We start from the raw sequence: 19,634 nt of genomic DNA, 5'->3' as shown, positions 1-19,634 counted from the left end.
AGCTGCCATTAGGGCAGTACACAGGGAAGAGAGTGGGGGAAGAAAGGAATCCTGTATAGTTGGGGACGGTTGCATAAGAAACAGGAGTGAGTTCAGTTTTTGATCCCCAAAGGATACAGCAAGACCCGGAGCCAAGAAGACCCCGGAGAGAGTCTCATCGGGGAGACATATTATTTTCTTTTGAACTATTATTTTAATAAACACCTTTGAAACTGAGGTAATCCTACTCTGTCCGTGTCTGATCTGTGTAAACGTTTTGATCCAACCCCCTGGTCTGCCACAATCATTAACAACACCACTCACTGTGCTTGAAATGAGTGGCCTACTGCACCACTTTTCACACCCTGGGAATCTTGGAGTTGGCTCATTCACTCTAAAAATTCCTGTCCTCTGACTTTTACACATCCTGAGGTCTCTACTGGGCATATCTCACCGAGGTAAAGACAGATTCAGGTTGGATCTTCAACAGATATTTGCCTGTAGTTTTCCTTACATTCACCAACAGCAGTTAGGGACCGTCAACATAGTGACAAATCTCATTTTTCAAATTTCAATAGTTCTATAACCATTACTCTTAAAACTTTCAAAACTGCCATCGGGTTAGCTAGAACCATAGACACATAGCACACGCTGTTTTGCTGGTTTACATCTCACACTATTTTAAATTATTTAAATTTGACATTCAATAGCGCCTTGGTCATGTGACCCACACCTCAAACAAGGTTCATAATGTACACTCAGTGGGCCTACACATTGCATACCCTTTTGTCTGTCCATTTGCATCTAATTGTTAAAGATTCAAATGTCAATAGCAGTCTTATGACCTACAGCCCTCAAACTACTTTCAGAACATCCAGTCACTAGCCTTATATATTGCACACCCTTTAGTTCATCCATTTTCATCTCAGGTGATTTTACACAAATTTTTCTATGTTTTTCATTGTTTCTAATTTCAATAGCTCTCTCCCTTCCCTTGGCGCTGGGTTCTTGGCCGGGAGGGTGGCTTCGGGTTCGCGGGAGGGGGAAAGAAAAACGAATGGGTGTGCAGTGTGTAGGCCCACTGAGTGTACATTCTGAAACTTGTTTGAAGTCAGTAGGTCACACGACCAAGGAGCTATTGAAATTCTAAAGTTGACAATATTCATGTGAATCACCTGAAATGAAAATGGACAAACTAAAGGGTGTGCAATGTGTACTGAGTGTACATTCTCAACCTTGTTTGAGGTCATTGGGTCACATGACCAAGGAGCTACTGAAATGAGAAAGTTTGAAAAATGTATGTAAAAACATGTGAGATTAAAATTGACAAACCAAAGTGTGTGCAATATAGAAGGGTAGTCAGTGGACATTCTGAACCTTGTTTGAGTCCAGTAGGTGACATGACCAAGGAGCTATTGAAATGTTTAATTTTGAAAAAGTCATGTAAAATCGAGTGAGATGAAAATTGACAAACAAAAGGGTGTGTAACAGAGAAGGGTAGTCAGTGGACATTCTGAAACTTGGTTGAGGTCAGTAGGTCACATGACCAAGGAGCTATTGAAATTCGAATGTAAAAAAAGGTTGTACTTTGTTTACGCTCCCTAACTAATTCAACTAGGAATACAAAATGCTGCTTACATTTACACATGTTTATTAGCTTTGGAAAGCGAATTCGTGCCCAAATCGAGAAAATAAGACATGTGCAATGTGCGAAATTTTTCCAACATCATGACACTTATTTGGAGTCTGTGGCTCAAGTGACCCCGCCTCTTTAACAAAAACCTACTCCCGAACAACTGATATAAAGTGTATTTACGGTCTGACTGCGGAGAACAGGCTAAAAATAAAAATATCGCGTGGAACAAAATGCCTGCAGTCTCTAAAGGAGATGGAATGCGTGGCCTCGCTGTGTTTATATCGGACATTAGGAACTGTGAGTATATGATGTTGACTTGCTGATTAGCAAGCTACAGTTAATTTGGGATGAATGCAAGGCTAGCTATGAAACAAGCTATCCAACGTAAAGGCACACGCGCGCCATGGTTAACTAGCTAGCCACTTAATTAACAAAACAAAATAACGTGCGGGTAGTTCGTTAACGAACTAGTTAGCTAGCAAATCGCAAACCTGCCGAAGTCAGTTAACGGTAATGTAACTAACAGAGTTAACAGTTAGCTAGCAAACTAACGTTAGCCATTATAGCTAGCCAACGTTAGCTAGAGATTGAAGCAAACATAGCCCGCAAAGGACGGTAGCTAACTATGTTTTCCTAAACAAACGTCCAGTCTGAAATAAAGGTAAATGGCTAGCTACAGACAGCAAATGCAAACGTTTACTCTACTAGTTATACTTAACTAACGTTAGCTGGTTTAATGTCATGCTAGGCTAGCTAGTTTAGCAAACTAGCCAATGGGCGTGGGTCACACAGTCAGGAAAAAAAAAAAAATTGTGACATTCATCATTTTGGCTGGCTGGTGTCACACCGTTGTAGATTGATAATTTGCACATTTGGTGCTGGGTATATCTGTAATCTAGTAGTAAACTAGTTGCCTCTACAAATGTTGACTAGCTAGTTAAGATATTTTTTTTTCTTTCTAGCAATTATCAACATGCTCAATGAATGAGTGCGTATTCCTCCGACAATAACAATACTAGTAGCTGGATTGCGTATACTACCATTAAGAAACCCAGCTGCAGTGCAGGGTTTTGTGGTGGTGGGACTGGGAACTTTCACCTAGACTAGAGCCATTGAAGTCTAAATGTGATCCGTGAGCAAATCTATTTAGAGCACTAGTTTCCCTGCATAAATCAATCGCAGAGACAGTGACGGTTACCAACGTTCCATAACTTCAATGTAGGTGTGAATGAGGCATGCTACAGATCCATGCAGAACAACTGATCCTAGACGCAGGTCTGGGTCTGATCCTCCCGACCCAGGTATGCTCTCCTGACCTAAATCCATGCCATAATTTAGACATCTTACTACTAAGACCATTGCTCCTGAAGGGTATCCAATTTATTTCCTGACCTCACCTCCCTAGTTCATGGTGCATAGGCACATCAATACACATACTTTGCAGAAAATAAAATAAAAATCAATAATTTAGCCCAGTCTTTTGAGTACTGTGGTACAGCCAAACTGTTCCATTCCACAAGTGCTGTCATTCAGACTTGCATACAGGTGCATATGGCCCATACAGGTGACATTGAACATATAACATGTTTTATTTTCCATTTCAGGTAAAAGTAAAGAAGCAGAGATCAAGAGAATTAACAAAGAGTTGGCCAACATCCGCTCAAAATTTAAAGGTAAGCCAAGCAAAATCCCTTTAAATCTGGGTGTGAACACACTTTGGTGTCTGATTGTTCCACATAAGGTTTGTGGACACTGACACTAGTCATTTAGCTTATTAACAGTGCCCTCACAGGAGATCACCATGCAGCTATGCTGAATGTCAGAAATGTTCTCTACCACCTGCTCCATCTAGCCTAAAATAAGTCAGCTGTTCCAAAGTGAAAATGGATATTGGCATATATAAAATCGGATGACTTGTGTTTTGGCGGGTAGAAAACATGTAGGGCCTATCTGCAAAGTTGCTTTTGAGGGGCTTATGAGCCAGCTCATTTTTATCACGTAACAACACATTTGTATGGAAAGGCTTGCCTTCCAAACTGATGGAGTACTTAGGCTACGACTGAGGCAGGCTATTAGGTTAAAGAACGACTGCACCCAAAAATAAACTTAAAAATGTACTACATTGCAAATAGGATAATTTTGGTCATGAAGTCAGTCTTGTCCAAAACTGAGATTTGCGAGATGATAGTAAAAAAAAAAAAATATGTCATGGAATGAAGGGTACTGTAACAGTTTTCTGTGGGTTGGGTTTATTTTAATCCTGCCCACAGTTGGCAGCACCCAAGTAGGCTAATCATCAATTTGGAGCACAGCTGCACATGACCCGATCGTAACACCCATGGTAAATTTGGTTTCACATTCGATATCCCTATGGGACAATAAAAGGTCAATGCCTCCACATTTCAATGACTTAAAAAAACACAACCCAATTATAAATGTATAAAATATTGTCCCATTTACATTGTATAATTTATTGACGGTCCCTAACTATCCCCAAAGATAGGCTATATTAAAGTTCAGTGAGGCAGGGAGAAGCTTAAGGGCATAGCCGAACAGGGAGAGTTGTTGAGTCAACTGTTCTGTCAGGAAACTGAGGGGGGAGGTATGTTAGCAGGCTGGAATCCTTTCCCTTGTTTCCCGGGGAACTTCCTGTGGAGCTCTACAGAAAATCTCTTTCTTACTGTTCCTCTCTCTTTCTCTCTCCATACACACATTCATTAAATGTTTTATGATTGTGATGTAAACATGTTTATCTTACTTTGAATGAGATAATACTTAGTTTATGCAGAAAGTTCAGAAAATAGAAAATGATAGCCTTATCTTAGAGAAACTCCGTATGCATTGTCCAACTAATCTTTAATGTAGATCCCCTCCTAATCTCTCTCACGGGACATCGTCCCACACACAGTGGAGGTGGGGTTCAAGACAGGGGTGGGGGCTCCATTAAACTCCCACTTTCAGAATGCTGTTGCAGCTCTTCAAGCTATAATGTGCATTGGTCTGCATTTGTAAGTGCACTTCCAGGTTTCCTGTAAGTGGCATTGGACATACTTTATTTATTTGTGCAATGTTCTGAATCTGTCATTATTTTCATTGGCCTCCTACCATTTGCCCTCTTTCACCAAGATGAAAAAAGTGCTGCAAGCTTCCTTGTCTTGTGCTGCTGACTCACTCTCTCCTCAACTACAGTCAGTTGTGGGATTGATTTACCTAGCAACATGGAATGTCGTACTTTTATCTATTCCTAAGTGGGTTTCACGTTTTTCTTCCCAGAATAGGAGTGGTTAGCATGTTGCTCTTTTTAGGCCTCCGTGCTTCAGATTAGGATTCATTTTAAAAGGGAAGAACACTAAAGTTCTGTGCTCTCAAACATTTGATCAGTCATTGTGACTTGGCTTGCCTTAAAAGTATTCTTTCCTTCCAGTTTTTTTCTGCTTCTAAGTCATAGTTATGACAACAACCTTTCTGTTTTGCTGCAGGAGACAAGGCACTAGATGGCTACAGTAAGAAGAAATATGTGTGCAAGCTGCTTTTCATATTCCTTCTTGGCCATGACATCGACTTTGGCCACATGGAGGCAGTCAACCTGCTCAGCTCCAACAAGTACACAGAGAAACAAATTGTGAGTGGAGAAGCCGGTCTTTGAATTTGTTTGCGTGACTAAGTGAGTGAATTAAGTTATGTATCTAATTGGACAAAACACTGTTAATTACACAATCTATTCTCAACGTTTATGTTAAACTATTATGATAACTTTCATTTGAATTCCTTTCAGGTTTGATGAACTGTTTATTTCTATCCAACTCCACAGGGTTACCTGTTCATCTCAGTGCTGGTCAACTCAAACAGTGACCTCATCAGTCTTATCAACAATGCCATAAAGAATGATCTGTCCAGCAGGAATCCCACTTTCATGAACCTGGCCTTGCACTGCATTGCCAATGTGGGCAGCAGGGAGATGGCTGAGGCTTTTGCAGCTGAGGTGCCCCGCATTCTGGTGGCTGGGTAAGAAAGGGTAGTGGTGTGGAGCAGACTTAGCCTAATGACCGAGGTACCCTCTCTGTCAGTTTAACATTTGAGGCTGTAACTTTGTCAGTCAGGCCTCTTTGTAAAAAAACCTGAAGCTATGTGCCAGGTAAGTGATGCTGATGTTCTGTCATAATTTGGCAGGGTTTGTCTTGCAGGGACACCATGGACAGTGTGAAGCAGAGTGCTGCCCTGTGCCTGCTGCGTCTCAACAGGACCTCTCCAGACCTGGTACCCATGGGCGAGTGGACCACCCGGGTGGTTCATCTGCTCAATGACCAGCACCTGGTATGGACTGCCATGGGGTTATTATGAGAGGACTGTGGACCTTTGGCTTTAGTGAGGGAGATTTGGATCGGTGGGGTGTGGATGAGAGAATTCTTTCACCATGACCTTCTGTCTTCGTTGTTAGGACTATGTTTGAGCCAAAATAATAGGTTGTGGGCATAATGAGGAAAAACATTTCATGCAAAAAAGTTATCTGGTTGGTGTATAGTGTAATATAAATGATTAGCTGTTTGTGTGTTATGGCATTTTTATTACTTCCCTTTTCCACAGGGTGTGGTGACCGCTGCCACCAGCCTGATTACCACACTGGCACAGAAGAGCCCAGAGGACTTCAAGACCTCTGTCTCCTTGGCTGTAGCCAGACTCAGCAGGGTAGGCATATGGCCGTGTGCAGGACTTTTATTTATTCTTTCATCAATATGACCATTGAATGTTATTATGACCCTTAGTTATTAGTCAGTTGTTTGCTTGAGGCGTAATGTGTTAGTCATGTCTCATGTCCTCCTGTTCTCTAGATCGTCTCCTCGGCCTCCACTGACCTACAGGACTACACCTACTATTTTGTTGCAGCTCCCTGGCTTTCTGTCAAGCTCCTGCGTCTCCTACAGTGCTATCCTCCGCCTGGTAAGAAGCTGTGTGAGCATGATGACATGAGTGTGGGTGTTTGACTATATGAACATATTACTCAGAAAAGGTCTGTAGTGTTGCCGGGATGAACATAGTTGTGCTTTCATCTGCGGCCCCCTTCCTCCCCCTTTCCTGCCCTCTCAGAGGATGGTGCGATCCGGGGCCGTCTGACGGAATGTCTGGAAACCATCCTGAACAAGGCCCAGGAGCCTCCAAAGTCGAAGAAGGTGCAACACTCCAACGCTAAGAACGCTGTCCTGTTTGAGGCCATCAGTCTAATCATCCACCATGACAGGTGAGGGGCTGCCTTCTCCCAGTTGTAGCAGCTACAGAGGACCAATGTATTCAAGAAATGCAGTTTGTTTGTGTTGAGTTGGACTGTCCTGGTGACAATGGCACCAATGTCTGTCTTTCTTCCCACAGCGAGCCCACTCTGCTGGTGCGGGCCTGTAACCAGCTGGGCCAGTTCCTCCAGCACCGGGAGACTAACCTGCGCTACCTGGCCCTGGAGAGCATGTGCACCCTAGCCAGCTCCGAGTTCTCCCATGAGGCTGTTAAGACACACATCGAGACGGTCATAAATGCCCTCAAAGTACACAAACGCATTTGTACCTGCATTCACAAGCTACATCTGCCAATCCTAGTATTCAGTGTCTTCTTGAGTACATAGTGTATGTATGCCTGTGTCTGTTTTGTTCCTGTTAGTGTGACTGCCTTAGTCCTGATGTTTGTGTTTGACCTGGTTGAATCCTGCAGTCGGAGAGAGATGTCAGTGTGCGTCAGCGTGCTGTGGACCTGCTCTATGCCATGTGTGACCGCAGCAACGCCAAACAGATTGTAGCAGAGATGCTCAGCTACCTGGAGACAGCAGACTACTCTATCAGAGAGGAGATAGTGAGTTCTAGTCCAGTATCTAACCATTTCTCTAATAATTTCACCAATCAAAAGTTTGATAGCTTCATGTTTTAAATTCCACAGACCTAAATAAAAACATGAATGCCATCGTTCTTTGATCTGATAAGACTACCTCTCACCACAGGTGCTAAAGGTGGCCATCCTGGCAGAGAAGTATGCAGTTGACTACACCTGGTATGTTGACACCATCCTCAACCTGATCCGCTTCGCTGGGGACTATGTCAGTGACGAGGTCTGGTACCGCGTCATCCAGATTGTCATCAACAGAGATGAAGTACAAGGTTATGCTGCCAAGACAGTGTTCGAGGTGCTTATTTTATTTTTGTGAATACTCTGTCTTTAAACGAGCCATGGGGGACTCATTGTAACCTAAGGTTTGCCTGTCTGGATTGTTCTTTTTAAAAATGTTTTACATTTATTTCACCTTTATTTAACCAGGTAGGCCAGTTGAGAACAAGTTCTCATTTACAACTGCGACCTGGCCAAGATGGAGCAGAGCAGTGCGACACAAACAACAGTTATACATGGGATAAACAAATGTACAGTCAATAACACAATAGTTCTGATGTAGGTGTGTTTCCTTAATCATTTTCGTTTTAAGCAGCTCACTTCCGATGCTGATCACAGGCGCTGCCTGCCTGGATGTGACCTGTGAGGTCAGGGGGATGGAGAGCATCATTCACTATTCACCACTAAACCTGTCTTTGTCTTCTCAGGGAGGAAACTATGAGCCCGCCTTGTGCTTTGGTACAGCAATATAAGATGACTTGATTCTCCCTTCAGTCTCTCTGCTTGTGTCTGTCTCATTGGCAGGTCACTGTAAGATCCTAAAACAGACCCATGCAGATTGCTGCTCCAAACAGTAAGCAATGCAGATGTACTGTAGAAGCATGGAGGCTAGGAAAAACTCCCTAGGAAGAAACCTAGAGAGGAACCAGTCTCTGGGGGTTGGCCAGTCCTCTTCTGGCTGTGCTGGGTGGAGATTATAACAGTACATGTGCAAGATGTTCAAACGTTCATAGCTGACCAGCAGGGTCAAACAATAATAATCAGTGGTTGTAGAGGGTGCAACAGATCAGCACCCCAGGAGTAAATGTCAGTTGGCTTTTCATAGCCGATCATTCAGAGTTAGCAGCAGTGTGGTAGAGTTGAAAACAGCAGGTCCGGGACAGGTAGCACATCCGGTGAACAGGTCAGGGTTTCATAGCTGCATGCAGAACAGTTGAAACTGGAGCAGCAGCATGACCAGGTGGACTGGGGACCGCAAGGAGTCATCAGGCCAGGTAGTCCTCAGGCATAGTCCTAGGGCTGAGGTCCTCCGAGAGAAGAGCGAGAGAATCAGAGGGAGCATACTTAAATTCACACCGGATAAGACAGGAGAAATACTTCAGATATAACAGACTGACCCTAGCCCCCCGACACTAACTATTGCAGTATAAATACTGGAGTCTGAGACAGGAGGGGTCGGGAGACACTGTGGCCCTATCCGATTACACACCCAGACAGGGCCAACCAGGTAGGTTATAACTCCACCCACTTTGGTATATCTTCAATCACTAACTTACTACACTGAGACAAGGCCAAGTAGAGACCACGAAGATCTCCCCCAGGGCACGAACCAGAGGGGGGCGCCAACCCGGACAGGAAGATCACGTCAGTGACTCAACCCACTCAAGTGACACACCCCTCCTAGGGATGGCATGGAAGAGCACCAGTAAGCCAGTGACTCAGCCCCCGTAATAGGGTTAGAGGCAGAGAATCCCAGTGGAAAGAGGGGAACCGGCCAGGCAGAGACAGCAAGGGTGGTTCGTCGCTCCAGTGTCTTTCCGTTCACCTTCACACCTCTGGGCCAGACCACACTCAATCATAGGACCTACTGAAGAGATGAGTCTTCAATAAAGACTTAAAAGTCGAGACCGAGTCTGCGTCTCTCACATGGATAGGCAGACCATTCCATAAAAATTGAGCTCTGTAGGAGAAAGCCCTGCCTCCAGCTGTTTGCTTAGAAATTCTAGGGACAGTAAGGAGGCCTACGTCTTGTAACCGCAGCGTGTGTACAGAAGGACCAAATCGGAAAGATTGGTAGGAGAAAGCTCATGTAATGCTTTGTAGGTTAACCCACCCACTCCAATCCATTATGCTATTTCATACTTAACTCTGACTCTCTTTCCTTTCCACAGGCACTCCAGGCCCCAGCCTGCCATGAGAACCTGGTGAAGGTCGGAGGGTACATTCTAGGGGAGTTTGGGAACTTGATAGCAGGAGATTCGAGGTCAAGGTTAGTAACCAATCAATGCCATATATTTCAGTGATCCACTGTTCTTAGTTGGAGAGAGTGGAGGCTGCTGAGGGGAGGACTGTTCATAATAATGGCTGGAACGGAGTCCATGGAATGCTATCAAAAGCATGGTTCCATTTGGTTGATTCCATTACATGGACTCCATTCCAGCAATTACGAGCCGTCCTCCCCTCAGCAGCCTCCACTGGTTGGAGAAATGTGCAGTCAATGATATCCTTTGGCGCTGAGGACAGACGTCACTCACTGTCATCCATTGTCCTTCTTGCTCTAACTCCTTAGTCCACTCATCCAGTTTGACCTGCTCCACTCAAAGTTTCACCTGTGCACAGTGCCCACCCGGGCTTTGCTGCTCTCAGCCTACATCAAGTTCATCAACCTTTTTCCTGAGGTGAAGGGCACCATCCAGGAGGTGTTGCGCTCAGACAGCCAGCTCCGCAATGCAGACGTTGAGCTACAGCAGCGTGCTGTGGAGTACCTGCGCCTCAGCTGCATTGCCAGCACTGACATACTGGTCGGTGACATTCCACCCTGCCTTTGTGCCATTATAAGCTTGATTGATTGCATTTATTAGGTCATTTAAAAGTAGTAGTATGCTCCAGCTGGAGACATTACATTCTTTAGAAATGTACTAGCATAAAAAACCTGAATGCTTATTTTCATTGTGGTCCTCTATGGCAGTGAGCTAGCAGTTGGACAAGATTGACACTTTTACATTTAATACAATTTAAAAACGGTTTTATATTACACTTAGCTGTTTGGTTTTTAGTTGTTCAGAATACAACTCACAGGAAATCTTTGTTGGTAGAAAGACTGTAATTCAGAAAAGGACACTGTAGAGCCTCCAGTTCCTTCACCCCAGGTCATGCTCTTCATTCCCCATTTATTCTGTGCTCTCCTCAAGGCCACGGTGTTGGAGGAGATGCCTCCCTTCCCTGAGAGGGAGTCCTCTATACTGGCCAAACTCAAGAGGAAGAAGGGACCAGGAAACCTGCATCCCGATTTGGATGAGAACCGCAAAGAACGCAGTGTCAACGGGGGAACTGCAGACCATAGCAGCACTACCTCAAATGCCAAGGTATTACTGTTGTCGTGTGTTGTTTACTTATTAGAGCCTCCTATTCCTCTCCTCTCAGGTGTACATTTCCTATTTTTCTATGCTGGTGTTTTCTGCTCTTTTCAGTAACTATCCTCAGCTCTCTCGTTCTGTCCTGCCTTCACTGTTTCCTCCTCTGTTCATTAGAGCTTTCCTCTCTTGTTTGTTGGGGATCTTCTGGCCCCCGCCTCGACCGCACCCCCACCAACCGGCCAAATCCGGGCTCCTCTTCCTACCTCCTGCAGGCCCCCATGCCCCCCCAGGCCTCTGCTGTCCCCGTGCTGCGCTCTGCTGGGCCCCTCTTTCAGGTTCTGGTTGTTCTGGATGCTCATGCTGGATTTTTCACTTGTCATTTCCCTAACCTTAATACACTGCCCTAACAACATCATGTAATCTGATCTGCTTACGGAATAAAGACAATTCCAGATGCTAAAATGATGCATTGCTTTTGTGTGTGCTTGATTACTTAGCACTATATATTAAGTTTTTACAATTTGTATTTTTATTGTTGAGTCCTAAGTATAGTCCTAATAATTATAGATCCTCCTACAGAGGTTTGTTTTGCATGGCGTTTGTGTGTTGCTCTGTACTTTCATTAGCGTAAGACCAATTAGAGTGGTTGATTGGTTCAGATCCTGAACTTCCGAAGTGAAGTAATTGTGACCGTTACCTCTCCTAAGGTGTTCGCGTCCCCCACTACCTCCACAGACCTGCTTGGCCTGGGCAACACCATTGCCACTCAAAACTCTGCCCCTCCTGCCTCCAAGGGGGCAAGCCTGCTGGTGGACGTCTTCTCTGGAAACACAGCAGCCTTTCCTGTAGAGACACCAGTGGCAGTGGGGCCTGTTGCAGATGAGAACTTCTCCAGGTAAGAAAGAGTGGGTCAAATATCAGAGGGAGGGAGGGGCTTTTTAACTATTGATCTGTCACGGAGCTTACTAAAACCTGGTGTGAATGTGCTCCTCTCGCCCTTTACATTCTCGCTGTGCATCTCACTCATGGCTTCAGTTTCCTGCCGAATACTCCACAAGTAGCATATGCCAACGCCACTCTGCCCACTGCAGAGGAACCTGAAGACAAGTAAGAGACGTCATCACTGGAGTCTGTTCAAAACACTTGCATGCTCACAGCAGATTGCGCTGGTGAAAGGGACATTAGTTACATCCCTACTGTATGCTGAGGGACTCTTGGCATCTTGGTTGGAATCCCATCCTGGGGGTCAATACAGTATATTAAGCCCAAGATACCAGATATGAGATGCTTGCCCCATTCCCTTCCAGGTTTGTTTGCAAGAACAATGGTGTCCTGTACGAGAACCAGCTCCTCCAGATCGGCCTGAAGTCTGAATTCCGACAGAATCTGGGTGAGTACCCCTCAGCAAAAATACATATGCATCTAAGTGTGATTATGATCATGGTTTGACCCTTAGATCTCAGGGTTTAATTAAGTCTCTTTTTTTTTTTCTCCAACATACAGGTCGGATGTATGTGTTCTTTGGTAACAAGACATCAACCCAGTTCATGAATTTCGCTGCCTCTGTGGTCTGCCAAGATGCTCTGCAGGCTCATATCCTTTACCTGAAGCTATTATGTAATTTTCAAAAATAATTTCTGTATGCTGTTTTAATAAATCCCTCCCAGTTTATATTATTTATTGTCTAGGGGTGGCCATTTACTGCTCCCTATTGTGCCTTTTTCTTAACTGTTTCCCTACAACTGAATGTCCATGCCAAGCCTGCAGACCCCACTGTGGACGGGGGTGCACAACTCCAGCAAATACTCAATATTGAATGTGTGTCTGACTTTGTGGATGCACCAGTGCTCAACATTCAGTTTAGGTAAGAACTTATTTTCCTCCTTTATGTGCTTTTATAATACATTGCATATCAGTGTGTTTCAGGGTGCAACTATTTGCTAGATTGGCGATAAATGTTTGCATGAACGTTGTTGGAAAAGCTATTGTATCGGTTTCCCAGTTATTTCGTGTTTTACTCCTGTTTCTACTCACAGGTACGGGGGAACTCTCCAGAACATTGCTGTTAAACTGCCTATTACTTTAAACAAGTTCTTCCAGCCTACAGAGATGACATCGCTGGACTTCTTTCAGCGCTGGAAACAACTTGGAGCGTAAGGAAACATGTATATAGCAGAGAGATTTGGTCATATATTTAAAAAAAAATGTTTAACCTTTATTTAACTAGGCACGTCAGTTAAGAACAAATGATTATTTACAATGACAACCCACTGTTCCTAGGCCAACTTCCTTGTTCAGGGGCAGAACAACAGATTTTTACCTTGTTAGCTCGGGGATTCGATCCACCAACCTTTCAGTTACTGGCCCAACCACTAGGCTACCTGCTGCCCCAAATAATATATTCCTATCACATGTTTTCTCTCTTTTGATATGGACACAATATTCCCCTCTGACAATGTGCCAGTTTACTCTTCCTCGTATTCCGAGGACACAAAGGGCTCATTCATTCAGATTGTCCTGCATGTGTAAATATTGATATTAATAGTGTGTACTGTCTCCCACTGTATATTTTAAATGTGAAGGAAATGCCAACAGAATAGGTACACAGTGTCTTGTGAAATTGTTCCATTAGAGCTTGAGCAACATTGCCAAGAGAGAGAGATCAATGTTTCCATAGCAGTGTGTAATATCTGTGGTGACCAATGAATAATACACCGGTATTCCAGATAGCGCTTCTACCAAATATTGATTTATGTAGGTGGTATAGGTCAGTGAAATACATCTTAGTCTAATGCATTTTAATTAAATGCAACTAAATGTGAAAATTGTGCAACGACGTCAACATGTTCACATGGAAATACATGTATCTATTTTCCATCATTCAGCAACAAGGTGAAACTTGGTGTAGTTACACATCCTTAACAGCTGAGGGTGAAGCTGCTAGTGACCGCTAGCTGCTAGCCACTAAAATGGCACCGGAAGAAATGGCAGCAGTTTTACGGGCCCCCAACCAATTGTGCTATTGTGTTTTATATTTTTTTCCCTGCGTTATTTGTAACTTATTTTGTACGTAATGTTTCTGCAACTATATCTTATGGCAAAAAATAGCTTCTGGGTATCAGGACAGCGATCACTCACCTCGGATTAGACAGATTTCTTCTTCAACAAACAACACGCACAAGACATTCTCCAAACACCTGGCAGGGCCGACATCCCCGTTATTTGCAAGATAACTTGGCCCCCCCCAACCCCTCTTTTTACGCTGCTGCTACTCTGTTTGTCATATATGCATAGTCACTTTAACTATACATTCATGTACATACTACCTCAATTAGCCCGACCAACCGGTGTCTGTATGTAGCCTCGCTACTGCATATAGCTTGTCTTTTTACTGTTTTATTTCTTTACCTACCTATTGTTCACCTAATCCCTTTTTTGCACTATTGGTAAGTAAGCATTTCACTATAAGGTAAATACAACACCTGTTGTATTCAGAGCACGTGACAAGTAAACTTTGATTTGACTGACTTTCTCTACCCACAGCCCTCAGCAAGAGGTACAAAATATCTTCAAAGCAAGGCATTCCATGGACACAGAGGTTACCAAAGCCAAGGTGAGATCCCTTTATGATTAGAATTGCTATCGAGATTGTCTTGACTTGTTGGTTGCCTAGTAGCAGCACATCAGCCTTTTCTTTATTCAAAATGTATATCTGATCAGTGTATTTTTTTGTTAATAGAAATGTTGGGGGTTTTAGGCTGGGTTTCTGTACAGCACTTTGTGCCATTGGTTGAAGATGGCTTTATAAATACATCAAATGTTATTTGTCACATACACATGGTTAGCAGATGTTAATGCGAGTGTTGCGAAATGCTTGTGCTTCTAGTTCCGACCATGCAGTAATATCTAACAATTTCACAACAACTACCTTATACACACAAGTGTAAAGGAATGTATAAGAATATGTACCAAAAAATATATCGATGGCTGAACGGCGTAGGCAAGATGCAGTAGATGGTATAGAGTACAGTATATACATATGAGATGCGTAATGTAGGGTATGTAAACATTATATAAAGTGGCTTGTGATACATTTATTACATCCAATTTTTAATTATTAAAGTGGCTTTGAGTCGGTGTGTTGGCAGCAGCCACTCAATGTTAGTGATGGCTGTTTAACAGTCTGATGGCCTTGAGATAGGAGCTGTTTTTCAGTCTCTCGGTCCCAGTTTTGATGAACCTGTACTGACCTCGCCTTCTGGATGATAGCGGGGTGAACAGGCAGTGTCTCAGGTGGTTGTTGTCCTTGATCTTTTTGGCCTTCCTGTGACATCGGGTGGTGTAGGTGTCCTGGAGGGTAGATAGTTTGCCTCCGGTGATGCGTTGTGCAGACCTCACTACCCTCTGGAGAGCCTTACGGTTGTGGGCGGAGCAGTTGCCGTACCAGGCGGGGATACAGCCCGACAGGATGCTCTCGATTGTGCATCTGTAAAAGTTTGAGTGCTTTTGGTGACGAGCCGGATTTCTTCAGCCTCCTGAGGTTGAAGAGGCTCTGCTGCGCCCCCTTCACCACGCTGTCTATGTGGGTGGACCATTTGTTTGTCCGTGATGTGTACGCTGAGGAACTTTAACTTTCCACCTTCTCCACTACTGTCCCGTCGTTGTGGATAGGGGGCTGCTCCCTCTGCTGTTTCCTGAAGTCCACGATCATCTCGTTTTGTTTAGTTGACATTGTGAGGTTATTTTCCAGGCACCACACTCCGATGGCCCTCACCACCTCCCTGTAGGCCATCTCATCGTTGTTGGTAATCAAGTCTACCACTAGTGTTGTCTGCAAACTTGGTGATTTGAGTTGGAGGCGTGCATGGCCACGCAGTCATGGGTGAACAGGGAGTACAGGAGAGGGCTGAGAACGCACCTTTGTGGGGCCCAAGTGTTGAGGATCAGCAAAGTGGAGATGTTTCTTACCCTCACCACCTGGGTACGGCCCATCAGGAAGTCCAAGATCCAGTTGCACAGGGCGAGGTCGAGACCCAGTGTCTCAAGCTTAATGATGAGTTTGGAGGGTACTATGGTGTTAAATGCTGAGCTGTAGTCGATGAACAGCATTCTTACATAGGTATTCCTCTTGTCCAGATGGGTTAGGGCAGTGTGATTGCGTCGTCTGTGGACCTATTGGGGCGTTAAGCAAATTGGTGACACCATATGAAGCATCACTACTCCGGACAGTTCTGACTAAGAATATTTGATTGATTGAAAGACGAAAGTGAAGAAACTGCATAAAGATCACCATGACTTCACTAGCAATACTATGTAACATGCTGAACACACCTCCTGCGTGGCATGGACTCTACAAGGTGTTGAGCGTTGCAAAACAATGTGCATGCGCACGTCAACGAGCATCTGTAGCTAGGGGCTAAAATTGAACTTTGTCCCATTGGTTTTCAGGAGCGTATACACGTGGGTGATTGAAAGCTGAACTGATATCCACACTAGTCCAGTTTGTGGTAATGCATCTTAACGTTGGTTGCCAACCACCATATAAAGTCCACAGAAGACGACTGAAGGAGGAGTGATTACTAGAAACTAACTAGGTTTCTCCTTTTATCTGTGGATGATTTACTAGAGGACACACAATTTTGTGACTCAAAATTCTACAAAGATCCAGGAAAAAAAGAACCTTGTGCAATTTCATGTAAAATAACAATATCCCAGGACAAATTAGCTAGCAACAGCAAGCTAGCTAGCTAAATGACCATGAATGTTAATATAGTTGGTTCAGAGTTCATTTTGATATTTCAACCTGCCTGTCCTGATCGCGTCTGATTTGAGTTGACTAAATCAATATGTGTGCAATGACGCATGTGCGCGCCCGGTCTAGTCAGCATGTTGGGCTTTGTTGTCGATAGTCTTAACCTTGATCTGGTGTCTGTTTTTGTTTTCCAGATAATGGGGTTTGGTGCTGCATTGCTGGATGGGGTAGATCCAAACCCCTTCAACTTTGTGGGAGCTGGTGTCATCCATACAAAGACCACCCAGGTTGGCTGCCTCTTGAGACTGGAGCCTAATACTCAAGCACAGGTATGTAGCCCTCGCCTCCCTCCAGTGAGAATTGTTCTCCACCCCAGGACCCTGTCACCAACTCTTTCTTAAATGGTGGTTGAAAGGAGTTTTTAATATCCAGACAGTGTATTTGACCCACCTATTTAACCCCTCTCTCCTTTATTTTTTCAGATGTACCGCTTAACACTCAGGACAAGCAGAGATACTGTGTCACAGCGCCTGTGTGATCTGCTCTCAGAACAATTCTGAACTGTTTCCAGATCAGATCTTCTTACTTGGCATACCACAGAACTGTACAAGCTCCCCCTGCCACTTCTGAAGACACCACATAGTTCATAACAAACAGGTCACACTTATCCTTCCCGCCTGTTTCAATTAAATTGGAATTGATAATGTAAATTCTTTTTTTATATTTGACTTATTATAAATGTACTGTATATCATTTTTCACTCACTTTACTAATATTTCACTGCATTAAATCTGCCTTATGTCCTTGTGCGCAAAGAATATTTACGACTGTTCTTTTGTTGTGGAAAAGGCTTTGTCCTCTCCCTGTACTTTAAAGACATATTGACTGGAAGAATTGGAGTTCAGGGGGACTGGCAAGAAAATGCCTTAATCGTCTAATTCAACTGAGTAATTATAGTCCATAGATGTGCCTATTTTGTGTTTCAGATCCAGGGTTACAGTTACACAAGCATACATGAAAAGATGTTATCTTATTTAGTTCTAAGGATGGCAGCTGTCTTCTGCGCTTGTCTTACCTGGAAACAAGCCCTGTCCCTGAACACGTCATGACCCTATTGCAAACCCTAGCCATTGTGTGATTTTTGTTTGGTTTGTTTGTACGGAGGTGAGAATTTAAATTGCATTGGTCATTATGTAGATTTTTCCTGCTGGTCTTAACAGTCAGGTAAAGGGACTGTTATGAGAAATCATCATCTTGTTAGTAGTGTGTGTGTGTGCGCGCTTATGTTAAAAAACAAACCACTAAGGAATGAAGTGCTGTCATTTATATTCAGATATGCATACAATTGTGTGTCCAACCAAAGTTCTGTCCCAAATCGGGGGGTATTTGGTATCTAATATGTCTCTAGAACATGTTTTGTATCCAATGAACTTCTTTTTTTTTTTTTTTTTGTACAAACGACACTGCCTGGAATACGGTTTTAACCAATCAGGATGAGAACCACCTGTTGTGTAATCTATGATTATACAAGCATACCGGTATCCGTCACCACTACGGATCCCTTCTAGAACAAAGGCTGGAACTATGTATTATTTATTTCATTGGTTAATAGGCTATTTACACAGTTGGCTAAGGTTTTAGGTTGTTGATAGTGTACCATCAGAACATTCACCAGATTATTTTATATTTTTACAATTGAAATGGTAGAGTGCAATATATATAATACATGCAGCCATTAGGTATGCATAACCCAGTTTCTTCTATATGCCAGAGCGGGCACTTTTATGCTCATAATATAGGTGGTCGGCGTGTTAAACTTAAACAAAACATTCAATTACAAACTCTGGACATGTTGATGGTTTCAATGATTATCAGAATTGCGAATGTATTCTTGTTTTTGGTAAATGGGGTATAGGACCCTAAACTTATCCTTGATGGTAAAACAAATCTGTCCTGCAGCACATAGTGGTTTATTATCTCTTGGCCTCTAGCGAGTACTCTTCACACAGCAGTTGAATGATGGTTCAGGAAAGGAGCTGAGTTTCAGGGTTAGTCCTATGCTTGTACACTTGGAAAATGTTGAATGAAACTTGACTAATAGTGGAATATGTGATGACCACAATTAGTTCTGTGATGTGTAGGGAGGAGCAGTTTTGTTTTAAGCATAGATATTTACCCTGAATCAATAATATAATTCTGATTAAATTATGGCGTAACTGGGCAAAATGTCTTTATTGTGTATAACGATGTATAAGATGTTACCCTACTATTACCATGTTATTAGCACTTAATCCTGTGCTGGAATGTAAAATTTTATTATTTAGTATGTTTCACCATTATATTTCAAATGGGTTCTACAGTACTGGTATTTGGTTATAGAAAATGCAATCTAATATTGAAGGGGGAAAAAAATAATATTAAGGAATTTTCTAGAATCACCAACACCGGAGAGGTATGCTACATAGCAGGCTCAAGTTGGCCAGCTAACTTTGATAAAACTGAAATTACTATTGAAAGCTAAGCTTAAATGTGTTTTTGGTTTTTGAATCAATTAGACCATGCCCATGTCAAGCTTCTTTCCAAAAAATAAGAATGTAGTTCAGAATATTTAGGCAAGTTAGCTGGCTAACTCATTAATCCTGCTTTGTAGTATACCCCTCAGGATAACTTGTCAAGATTCCGTTAAACCCCAGCCGGACCTAGGCTTTTAGCCACACCCATCTGTCGGTGTGGTTCCTCCCTGGTCCCCATTTACTCAATGGCACCACTCCTGTTTTGTTACAGTGCATACCCAATAGCACAATGCTGTCCAACTTTTGCATTGTGCTACCTCTGATAGATTAATAAAGTTTGTCTTTTATATCGCAGCTGTAGAATCAAATAGGAGGGGAAGCCCACATGAACATGCACAATGTCAGACGCATTCACTACATGTATTTCTCAATAGCACAAGATACGATCCCCAAGCACACGTGTGGAAATGCAGTATAGGCTTACTTGCACATAATATTTAAATACAAATATTCTAATGGTTAATTAAAGCCAA

At 43.2% G+C, this 19,634-nt stretch overlaps 1 pseudogene; it reads left to right on the top strand.

Moving 5' to 3' along the window:
* Positions 1-1,727: 1,727 nt before the first annotated feature.
* Positions 1,728-18,808, top strand: LOC139411538 (AP-2 complex subunit alpha-2-like; annotated as a pseudogene).
* The last annotated feature ends 826 nt before the right edge of the window (positions 18,809-19,634 follow it).

Source organism: Oncorhynchus clarkii, chromosome 6 (genome assembly GCF_045791955.1).
Source record: "Oncorhynchus clarkii lewisi isolate Uvic-CL-2024 chromosome 6, UVic_Ocla_1.0, whole genome shotgun sequence".
NCBI lineage: Eukaryota > Metazoa > Chordata > Actinopteri > Salmoniformes > Salmonidae > Oncorhynchus > Oncorhynchus clarkii.
Note: the sequence above shows the minus strand (reverse complement) of the source record. Positions and strands in the feature narration are given on the sequence as shown.